Source organism: Ananas comosus, linkage group 9, assembly GCF_001540865.1.
Source record: "Ananas comosus cultivar F153 linkage group 9, ASM154086v1, whole genome shotgun sequence".
Classification (NCBI taxonomy): domain Eukaryota; kingdom Viridiplantae; phylum Streptophyta; class Magnoliopsida; order Poales; family Bromeliaceae; genus Ananas; species Ananas comosus.
The window spans coordinates 6,177,020-6,189,361 of NC_033629.1; the positions used below are offsets into that span (position 1 = coordinate 6,177,020).

At 44.4% G+C, this 12,342-nt stretch overlaps 1 long non-coding RNA gene across 1 annotated transcript; it reads left to right on the top strand.

Annotated features, from left to right (window-relative positions):
- Positions 9,778–11,337, top strand: LOC109715690. The gene is made up of 3 exons (XR_002217730.1): positions 9,778–9,794; positions 9,931–10,169; positions 11,077–11,337. It is a non-coding gene; the product is annotated as an uncharacterized LOC109715690 (long non-coding RNA).

Consider the following 12,342-nt stretch of genomic DNA (forward strand, 5'->3'; position numbering starts at 1 on the left):
TAGTTGCGATCGCGACGGACTGGATATGAAGCTAAGTAATTTCGTTTCTCCGATTTGGTTTTCCGATTCACGACGAATATCCACCCATCATCGGATTCAACTACAAAACCACATAGTATTTCTTTATGGTAAATCGATCAAACCCTTTTTTCTCGACAACGCTGCATCAGAACTCAAATCCTGTCTAGTTGCATTGGTTCAAATAGCTGACCGGTAGAAACGGAGCTATGTGACTGATATGACGGAGTCGATAGCGCCAGAAGCATTATCCGTGGGTATCTCGAAAACCGGAGTTACTATTCATTAAGTGAAAATCTAAAAGTCGGCCGTTCTTTCATTTTAGCTCATTTTGCCCGAAAACTTGACGATGTGCTTATGTAATTAGTATATACACACTACACATCTCAAAGAGAGTTTAGCTGCACTGTCAAAAATCTCAGTCTTAGCATTCATACCCCCTTTAAAAGAAGTTTTCGTCCTCGAAACTTGACACGTACCCACTTGTAGGCGAATCTCTGACATTGCTTCCACCAACGCTGGTACACCTTTGGATAGTGCGGTCCGTCACAATTCCTAGGAATTGGACAGATCAACCTCAGAAAAGGGGGAATGGACTGCGGTTTCCAAGAAAAGACGATGGGAACGTACCAATTCAAAGCCTTGCGGACCATAAGCACACCGGGATCAACACCTCCTGTAACTTGGTTTCAAAGCTCACCGAGCTCGACCCGCTCGCTAAGTTCACGAGAAAATCACGATTGCCACACACCAAAATGGAGTCTAATTTACCTAAGATCGGAGCAATATTTCGACTAGCCAAAATATCACTGTTGTCAACCACAGCGAAACGAATTGTTCTCCTAAAACTCAGTTGGTAGAACAGCCTCGGACTATAGTCTCCACTAACGATTCACGCAACTGCGAAGTCAAGTCCAATCACGGAAAGCCCTTTGACATTCGATATCTTAGGTCCACAACCTCTACTTTACCTGACGAACAGGTCGAAGGCTGACAATACTAATTGAGCTCGCACTTCGGCTTGTCTCAATTAAACTGGTTCGGCACTAAACCAATAAACTCGCATGCAGTCCAAAATTGGGTGACAGGATTGCCAATCGCACCTATCGGATACATCCATCGTGAGTCAAACCTGTCTTACGAACCCTTCGCTGCCGTCCTACAAGCGGACTAGCGATCGGGTGTTTCGAGCAGACACATATAATGTTTTCATGTAGACCTTGGCGCACCTGTTCACGATTAATTCGGATAAGATACATTTTCAAGGTCGCACAATTAGGCCGATACAATCTTACACTAATATCACTTACGGTGACAATTAAGCCAAAACTAGGTCAATGTCGGACTCAACCAAAAATTCTTTGACCTGGCAAGCAACAGATCGAAATTACTAACAACAACCTTTTAGCTAATGGGAGCACAACAAAACTTATGACCCCAGACTCGAAGCCAGAGTCAGAACCACTTGCCAGTGATGAATAAATCAATCTGCGGCAACTGCCAGAGAATCCAAGCGCCCACTACGTGGTCAAAGTATGACCGATACCCAACCTCTCACAAGACTATCTACGTGAGGAAAGAAATACGACCAATCCATAGTCCCAAACAGGAAGGCAAATAATTTGTTAATCTTTCGACAAGCACCTTTGTCTGCCAGCCAATGTAACTTATCAAAAGATGGAAGCGAACTATCGAATGATCACTACCAACAACGAGTTGGAAGTGTGCACGTCGAAGATCAAAACACTGATTTCTCATCATCTGAACACGAGTTTCACATACCTATTACTATCGAAAATCTCAACTTTCAAGTCGAACATTCGAACTAGAGCCGACAGTAACAACTCACTGGAGTCGTAAAGCTTTCAAATCCGAAGCTACTAGCAGATACTAAGCTGGAGATGGCGAACAGTACCAACTGAGGCTGCTTAGAAAATGGTTTCTCTAACAATGTTTCGCCCACCATAACGAGCTATAATCAAGCTCCGAGACTTCGACAATTACCTGGGTCCTCGAATCAGGTATGACCTTACAACCACATACTACCACAACACACAAATTGAGAGTGTCTAGAATAATCGCTCGATGTATGCATCAACAAGGACTGACCCAAAACTGCTGTTCATTCCGACTGTAGTAGGAGGAAATGAGACGATGGTAAAGGTCAAAGCCACGAACCGTCTGATTCCACAGTCAGCATCAAGGAGGATAGGTAGCTCACAAAACCTACCCAAGTCTGCGGAACAACACTAAAATGCAGTCGCCTAAAGGACCGCCAATCCAACATGGGCTAATACCTAGTAGCCCCATAAATCACGACCCTTAACAGATCTCATGTGTTCTCGTAAGACACTCGCAGTAGACTCAAACTGTGTCCTAAGTTAGGAAAGTAGCCGGGCATCACGGCATAGAATAATTGCCTCATGCTCGATGAAATCGGTACTGCTTCAGAGCCCACCTGACAGGGGGGCACAACTGGGGGAACGTTAGCCCACCCAAAAACCCTCGATGTTTCGAAAAAGACACCGCCGACTACTCCGACTTATGACACTAGCTCTACTTGTGCGAAAAACCGAAGTACATAGAAGTAACCCTGCACTCGAGTTTACACAAAACTCGAATAAATCGGGACACCAAGCCAAAGCCCGAACTCAGTGACTATTACCATAGTTTCCTACTAGGTAACCTACCAATGGTTCAGGTTTCATTTATTTTCAAACAACCTGTGAATGGTGTTGTGGTTGTAACCTTTGCATCTGATACACTTTAATCTGTCACGCCCGGGGTCCCCTTTCAGTTTAAAAGTAGCGGAAAAAGGTTGAAACAGTTTTTTTTCTTTTTTTTTGAAAAACTTGGACCCAGGAGATATGCCAGATCCGCCCAAAAATACAGGAGATCATGTTCCACGGACAGATGTTCCCCTGTATTTGCACGGGGTCGCACCAAGCTACAAGAGTACAGACCAGGATACAACCGGCACCTAGATGATATAGATAACTATACATTCATACGTTCACCATTCAATCACAGTTTTACATCAATGTTTAAACAGAGAATCCACGAAAATCCTTTTGAAAACTGTTGCCTACACGGAACCTTTATATCGTTAAAAACGTACCACGAGGGGTAGAAATATTTTATTTTACAATTCAGAAATCCAACATTTTCAATTTGTAAATAAATACGAACCACATAACCAACTAAACATATAAACAATCGACGCAAATAAGTAAGTCGAGTTAAGAACTAAACAGGAACAACCTGGGTTCGGAAGCTCTTCGACCACTACGAACGTACAATCAGTATCGTCCCATACTAATCGCCTGCGATACCTGAAAAATAGTGGGCGAGGTGAGAACATGTAACTAATGTCTCCCCTCCAGTGTGGTACCGCAGCCGAAGAAAGCGAGAGTACTACACCGTGATCAAGAGAGGCTAAACAAACAGTACGAGTCAGTAGAAAATACGAGTAGCAATAATAATGAATGAAAGGAGACATATATATGAATTAGAAAGTACAACTACCGCTACTGTAATGAACAACGAGTACGTAGGATTTCATCGAAAATAACTCGACCTAATAAACGAAATAAATCATGAACAAGAACATATAGTAGACCAATGACAATGTAACGAAAGCACTGAAGATATAAAGTGACATGCTACGTATAGTTATATGCGTTCAACGGACAAGTGTTCCAAAGTACCCCAATCTAGATACCGCCGATGTCGGTCTAGACCTTCAGGCAAAAGCAACTACCTGGCTGCACCTGGGCATGTACCCTAGACAAAGAGAACACCGCTTGGAGCTCACGGGCTCTGGCTAGTGAATGCGACCACTTTTTTCTTCCGAAAAAGAACGACCTCCTGCGGGGAATCAACGCTGCTAGGTGTAACGTGAAATGCACTTCGAGCATGTGGCGATCAATGGCGGATATGATCATAGCAACCGTCGAGACAGCGACAATCATCTGCCTCTGGGCATTAGCCGAACCGGTAGGTCATCAAGCATAAGTGGACGACCGAGATAGGTCAATGTACGGAAGAGAACGACGGACCAACTAGTCATGATGCAAACAGAGAGAACCCGACAACAGGTCACAGTATAGTAAAACATGAATGCCATCTACTCTACCCTTATACAGGATACTACACATAGAACAACAGGCAGAGTAAATAAAGAAGTATGTAAATCATGCTTGGATGTCAATAAATGTCAACTGAACGCAAGAACCGACGATAGGTCACAAGAGTTGTATTCGATATAGTGGCCAGAGCTACCGTTAGCACCAGCGACAACCTTACCCCTCAGGAGTTCACCGACCTCATAGGCATCAAACGACGAGTCCAATTGATCGATCGATAAAGGTCACAGTGCTATCAGCGAAACCGATCTACAGGTTACAAATGTGAAGTTACGAGAACTACCAATCAAGATCACCGAAACAAAGTGCGAGAACCGTGACCATCAGGTCATCGACGAAGTACAGAAGCCGACAATCAGGTCGTGAAATCACGTTATGGATAAATTTTACTACTACTTACACATGATACCAAGCATAGAAAATATGAGGTGGAGTACAGCAGCAACAATAGGGATGCAAGCTCAATATATGATGTGATAATAACAACAAAAGAACAGGGATAGAAAATGTCACGAGCGTGCACACATGTACGACTTCGGATCGATAGTACCCACCTGTACAAATGCTGCGCCTGTCTCCTGATGCGAAAAGAACGTCAACGGATAAGGAAGGTCCACCGGATTAGAGTCTAACCCATAAATAGTAAATACGGGAGTACAAAATCCCACACTAACCCACGAATATCGGTTTCCAAAACCGATCGCCGTAATACGTCGGAAATCCCGTAATCGCAGGACTCCGCCGGGACCCAAACTGTCCGGAACATGTACGATCGAGTACGAGTTCACTGCTGCAGCTAACATAAATAATCGTGCATCATGGCAGCGACACAACTCTCACGTCGAACAATTTATCGGTCGAATAATCGTTTCGATTCGAGTTCCCGAAGTGTCTAATTCGACACCGGAACCTACTGTCGTCACCCGTCATTTTTGAACTCTCGAGAATAACGCGATGTGACTAGCCACAAGGCTCAGCGACTACATAACTGATCCCGAGGGCACCATCGGGATAAAACCGAACTAAGATCGCGTTCGTCGAACGAATTTCGCGCGCGAAAGCCCCGAAAAAGGCTTTTCGATCTCGCGCTGTTGGTTGGGCCTTGGACGTCAGTCCAGAGGTTACCCTCAGCAATTTACTCGCTGTCCACAGCGACCGGGTCGAAGTTATTTTGCGCAAGAAAGACATCAAGAACCCTAAAATCTATATTTTATGTGATTTCCGACAGTTTTATGGCCCGATCTTGCGATACGAGGTTCGCTGGGGTCAACCGTCGCACTCGCTGATAGGTTTTCAGCTGCGGGGAGACCGTGCTCACCATTCGGAGCACATTCGGCGATGCGGGTGCGCGCACAAGCGACCGAAGGTCAGCGAAGCCAGCGCGCACCGCAGGAAGATCGCGGTTGCCCGAGAACAAGGCATCGCAGGGCTCGACGGAAAGTTGAGCACGATGTTCAGCACGGACTAAGGAATCATCGTGCTCTCTTCCAGGTTCAAAAGACCATTCGGATTGCCGAAATAGTTACCGGAAAGTGGAAAGCAGTGCTGGAATGCATTAAGTGGACACTCACAGTGAGGGGGAACTAGGAGTTGGCCGCCGGCGGTATTCCGGCAGGCGGTCCGGCGAGGAGGGTGCACCAGGTGGCGGGCTCCGGGCACCCACGTCAGGCGCGCAGGGGCCGGAGGTGCGCGGCGGCCATTACGGAGGCGCAACTCCTTGCGGTAGGTGCTTTCCAATAGTTGCCGGGGCGAGCGCGACGGCCGGGGCTGGTCGGGCGGTGGGGACGATGCGGGGTCGAGGGTGGCGAGCTTGCGTCGGCGGGTGGCCGGCGATGCCCGGGAGTGAAGGCGGCCGCGTTCGGCCCGTACAGCACAAGGCGGCGGCAGGGGGCTCCTGCGGCGGCCGGCGGCGCTCAAGGGTGCCGGGGTCGGGCGCGGTGGTCGCCGGACGGTCGGCGGAGACTCCGCGGCCGTCGGGAACCGGGCGGCAGGGCTCACACACCCGAGCACCAGCTTCGCCTGGGTGGTGTCCCTGGGGCGTGGCGGCTACGGCGGCATCCGGCGGCTCCCGCGGCGGTGGGGGGCGGCGGGTGACGGTGCCGCGGGGGTGCTGGGTCGGGGCTCACCTCACCGAGGCCTAGCCGGCTCAGGATGGTGCTGGAACTTCTTCGGCCAAGGTGGAGGGAGAGGGAGGAAGGTTGGAGCTTGGGAAAGCCTTTTCGGGCGACGCGGCGATGCGGCTGCCGGCCGCCGGGGTGCAAGCACGGCGTGGGCAGGGGGCCTCCTAGGCGGCTGGTGCACAGGGAGGGCTAGGGTTGGCGGATTAGGGTCAGGGTTCCATTGTGAACCCTAATCCTAAATATATATACACATGTGCATTTTGCACTTTAGCCCTCCGTAACCTAATATTTCCGACCAAGTCCCTGTCCACAGGTAAAATACGCGCGCAGGACCCTCAGTATTAGAAATCTCGCAATTCGATCCATAAAATGTTAGGTTTCTCGCGATAAATTTCAAATTGCATTTTGACCCCTTTGCGTTCAATTCACGATTCCCGCCAATCCGTCCATCGGTTTATCGATCGGATTGCGCCAGCGCGATCGGCACGACTAGTGTATCGAATCTAGTATTTTGTTTCATCCGATTTGGTTTCCGATTCACGACGAAACCCACCCTCATCGGATTCAACTACAAAACCACATATATTTCTATATGTAAACCGATCAAACCCCTTTTTCTCGACAACCGTGCATCAGAACTCAAATCCGTCAGTGCCATTGGTTCCAAAACAGCTGAACCGGTCGAAACGAGCTATTGGACTAATATGAACGGAGTCCGATACGCGCCATAAGCCAACTCTACTCCGTGGCTTCTCCGGAAAATCGGAGTTACTATTCACTTAAGTGAAAACTAAAAGTCGCGTATCTTCTCCATTTTAGCTCATTTTCGCCCGAAACTTGACGAGTGTTTATGTAATTAAATTACACACATAAACATCATCAACAGAGAGTTTAGTAGCACTGTCAAAAATCTCAGTCCTTACAATATGATTTTTATGCATTGTAGGGTGAAATAAGAGCATGTCGATATGTGTTATTGCATGTTGTGAGTACAAATGCATGTGAGAGATTGTAAACTAGTGAGAACTTATAAAACCCTATGTATGCATGAATGATGACAAGAACCTAGAAAAGGCAAAGGATTTAGTGACATTGAGAACAAATGACATTATGACATAAATATAGAGAGTGGCATTAGATAGTCAAGTTAATGTTAGTGTACAAGTGTGGCATTAACAAGTACAATAAATGCAAGAATATGAGATACTCGAGGTGTGGTGTGAGTAAAGAACATGTAGTGTAAATGACACTATGAGAGTTAGAGAATGCAAGTAAAAATGAGATAGTAGACATTATGACACAACAACCTTATAGTTAAGGGACATATGAACATTGCATCCTTATAATTAAGGATTGAACTTGGCATCCTTATAGTTAAGGATTGGATCATACTCGCCTGTAAGTCCTTGCTTGAGGGTGGTAGCTCCCCCTCAAGCGATGTGCTCCGGATTTGTCATCACTGGTTTGGTGCTGTTCCCCAGAGGACGGTCCCGTCGGGTCGTAGTAGTCTCCCCGATGTTTGGGATTGTGTGTTGGTGAGTTGTAGGCAAACCCCCGGATTAGCCAAGAGATTGGGTAATGGAAATACGATATTGCATTCATCATGAGCATTCTATTTGAGCATAGCATTGATTATATTGTTCAGGCATATTAGCTGCATTTGTTTAGTTGGTTACTATCTATCTATTCTTCTATTATGCCTGATTTAGACCTAGTGGGAAAGTTGGCGAGGTCGGCGGCCGAACCCACCGAAAACTTTGTTGTAGTTCTCACCCACTATTTTCCACAGAGCCGGGACCGAGTGAGCCGGCCGACAATTGCGGTAAAGATATCGCGCCATAGTTAGAGACCACCCGAGCTGGTTTTGGTTTAGTTGCATTCCCTTTATGTATCATCCTTTGTACTTGATGATTAAAGATGTATTAAAAATGTTTAAATGATGTTAAATATAAAGATTTATTTTGGAAATATGTTATGTAAAAAGAAATGATGCAAAGAATGTAAAAGAATTTACAAAAGTTGAATGCATGTATGTGGTTAAAAGTTAATCATATTACTTGTATGATGTTTAGTTTAGTACTTTCACTTTGGCTATTGCTTGCCCTCGTGCAAGCCAATTATGTATGTTTCCGCATGTGCAAATTTCTCTACTTGATTTGTACTTGTTGTTGAGCCTTGGGTGGACAGAGGAGTTGCTGTCCATTCGGCGTCTGTTCGACGTGCCCGAACCAACCAAATAGGATTGGGCTCGGGGCGTGACAGGTTGGGTGTGCCAACCCGTGAGCCCAGCGGCCTAGGTTGGGTCATATGCAGGTAGAGTGGCAGTGGGCATGGGCCTGAGGTCTGCGGACCAATAGGGCAGTTTCCAGATTGGGTATCTTTGGACTTGTCGTCCGGTTGACGTATACATACAGTAGCAGTTGTATTGCATTTATACTTCCTGTTCATATATCATCATTGCTACTGTATTTCACTTACCCCTACTGTTGTTTATCCTCCTTGACTGGTGAGTATCCCTCGCCCTCGTCGGCTTACGATATCGACTGGGAAGGAAGACATGTTTACATGTTCTCACCCCCCACCCCCATTACAGGTGACGTCGCGGGTCCTAGTGGGACGGTTCGTGAGGAGCGAGTCTAGCGATCGTTAGAGCCACCGTCCCGTCATTTGGTTTAATTTCTCAAACTCTGGTTTCCTTCAATAAATTAGACAATTTATATGGTTCAGCATTTAATATATTTGAATATTTGGGATTTCAGTGTGTTTTATGAAGGTAATAACGCATTTGGATTTTCATGAAATGAAAATAGTTTTCTACCTCTCGTGGTAGCGTATTTTAAAAGAAAAGATTTCCGTGTGGAAACAGTTTTCAAAAGAGTTTTCTCATGATTTTCTTGACTTAGTATTTCAAAACAAGTTTCCGGATAGAAAATATTTTAACTGATAGTTGTGGTTTTATGATTAAGACTCTGAATATGAAAATGTTGGTGAATAGTGTATGAATGTATGATTGTTTATGTAGTGTACCGAATTTTTAATAGAGAAATAAGAGTAAATAAAAATATATAAAATTGTGCAAATGAGAGGGGCTAAGGTGTAATTGTGCAAATGAGAGGGGCTAAGGTGTAATGGTGCAAGTAAAAGAGTTTACTTGGAGGGCAAGTCTCCCTATGTTATGAGAGGGACTAAAGTGTAATTGTGCAAATCAAGGGTTTACTTGGAGGGCAAGTTTCCTATGAGTGTGAGTGAACCCTTGCCCCCTTTTTCCCAAACCGTAGGAAAGAGAGTGGGCTTTCTCTCTCTTTCTCTCTATGTCCTTGTGGTCTCTCTTTCTCTTTCCCTCTTTCTCTTTATCAAAAAAGAGGATTTGCTAAAGAGAGGATTTGCTAAAGAGAGGATTAGAGAATACTAATTGGAGTTGCTTGGTGATGAAGCAAGCTTAGTGGAGAAGAAGGCTTGGAATTGAGCTACTTTCTTCATCACTTGGATTAGAAAAGAAAGCTTGTTTAAGGTAAGCTCCATGGGCTCTAATGGCATATAGCTAGAGATGGGTTTAAATCTCTTAGAATCTAACTAGATGGAAATCCTAGTTAATGTTAGGTTGCTATTTGCTTGAATCATGAATTTATAGTGTATTATTGCAATAGTGACCTCTAGGATTTTGAAAGAGAGCTCTTGATCATGAGAGGTTTTAATCTCAATTGATCATATGTTTCCGCAATTGAAGGTAAAACCGACGCGGAGGATCATTCGGATTGAGATTCCGTTGAGCCGGTGGTGGTCAAAGTGAAGAAAATTCTATTTTTGCTTCATTTGTCGCAGTTGGAAGAAAACGACGGCCATAAATCGCGCTACTAGGCTACTCGCTTCGTGTTGACATCACGAGGTGGGGGGTGCTATCCGAAATAGCCGAGTTTCATTCTATGTCTAAGTTCTACTTTTATTGATCATATATCATCATGCATAGAATAGTGAGAATCCTATGAGTTGTGGTAATTTCATGCTTAGTGTAAGGGATAATGATCCATGATTGCATGATACTTGTAGGAATATCTATTTGCATGATGTTGAGATAGATGTGGACATGTATGTTGCATGAGAACTTTTATATGATGCCAATATAAATATTGTATATGTTGTATGAATTGCTAGTGGACATGTGCATGTGAATATGATGTAAAAATAGACTAGATTCATGAGGAACTAGTATGTAAACCAATGACATTGTGAGAATTGGAAACTAATGCATATGTGGCCGACCTGAGCAAAGCATGCCTTGTGAGGATAGGGATATGGTACTCCCGTGGCCCTCGAATGAGAGGACTTGATCATACTCGCATTGTCTGTTATAGCTTGTGGATGGTTGCTCCTCCCAAGCAGTGAGCTCCGGAGTTGAATCACATTGAGATTGGAACGGGGGAGAGAGTCACTACGGTGCGCCCTCGGCAGACGGTCATGGTCGCGTGACAGTATGTGTGGCGAGTGATTCGACCTTCGGGCGAATCGTTTGGATTTGACATAGGCATGATCATGGCATTTCGTATATAGTTTGCATACATGACAGAACTTAAACATGTACTTGTTGACATGATTTGTAAAGGCATAGCTACACATTTGAAGCATGATATAGATGTATATGAGCAGGTTAGGCTTATTGTTTATCTATTATCTCCTTGACATACTATCATTCTATTGTTTCTATGCCTTTCTTGGACCTAGTGGGAAAATCGGCGGGGTCGGCGACCGAACCCACTGGGAACTATGGATAATAGTTCTCACACCCTGTTTTGCAGAGCCTAGTTCGAGCGCGTGTGTCGAGGATCGCGGCAAGGGCGTCGCGCAGTAGATAGCATGGACCACCGGCATTAGCTCACTACCCTCGAGTAGAATAAAAAGAAAAGAATGATATGTAAAACCCTTTTGTGAAGAAATGTAATGTATTTGAGAGATGGTATTTTGGTTGTATGTATGAAAAGTAAAGTGAAATATGTAATGGTTCATGTGTGTGAACAAGTAATGTAATAGATAATTTACAATTCTCTTGTATCTGTGATTGCCTCTCTCAATGTTGAATGCTAATATCACTTGTTGGATATGTATGCATAGACTTTGTTACGCTTCGGGCGGGCAGGGGAAACTCTGTCCGTTCGGCGGGTCTGTTTCGGACCCGAACTGTCCAAATTGGCGGTGACGGGTCGTGACAGTTTATATATTCAGTTATGATGGTTGTATTCCCGTTATGTACTTTGTACTTGTGCGACGCCGTGAAAATATAGAGAAGACTCTGTCCGTGTGAACAGTAGATTCCTTGTATTTGTGGCGGATCTGGCATACCCTAGGAGTCAGGTTTTCAAAAAAAAAAATTTTAGTCACTTCCGCTGTATTTTTAAACTTAAAAAGGACCCCGGGGCGGGACAGTCAAAGATCTATACATCTACCTACTTAAGCAAAAAAAAATCCTATTAATACAAAATATTGTCAAGCACAAAAAATTTTCAATAAAACACAATTATAATAAAAATATATCATCTAGTAGATTATAGTCCAAATCGGTGAAAAAATTAGTCAAATAATTCACCATAACTAAAAATTAATAATTTACTCAAAAATACTACAAAATATTGAAAAATTAAGTGAATCAATGAGTTCAAATGAAGCAATGACTTCTTAATTAGTTCAAATGATAAAATGCGTTCAAATTAAAGGAAAAAATTATAATTTACTCACTGCTCACTTCGTATGGGGTGTATGCGCGGATAGGGCTAAGCATCGCAGCTTTACAACTCCAGCCGAAAATGGAGGAAGAGACCGTGAGGATAGCCGCATGACATGAGTTCACTGAAAAATAAGAGAAGGATGGAAGAAGAGAGAGAAAGAGAAAAAAGGAGGGAGCGGGCGGAGGATGCAACTACTAACCCTCGCTCTCTTTCTCTATCTCTCGCACAGCTTGCTCTCTCTCTCTCTCTCTGCCCTAGAAGCAAAGAGAGAAAGTGTGAGGAAAAAAAAAAAGGGAGTGAACTTAACATTTTTTTCTTTTTTTCTAAATCAAATTAATTTCA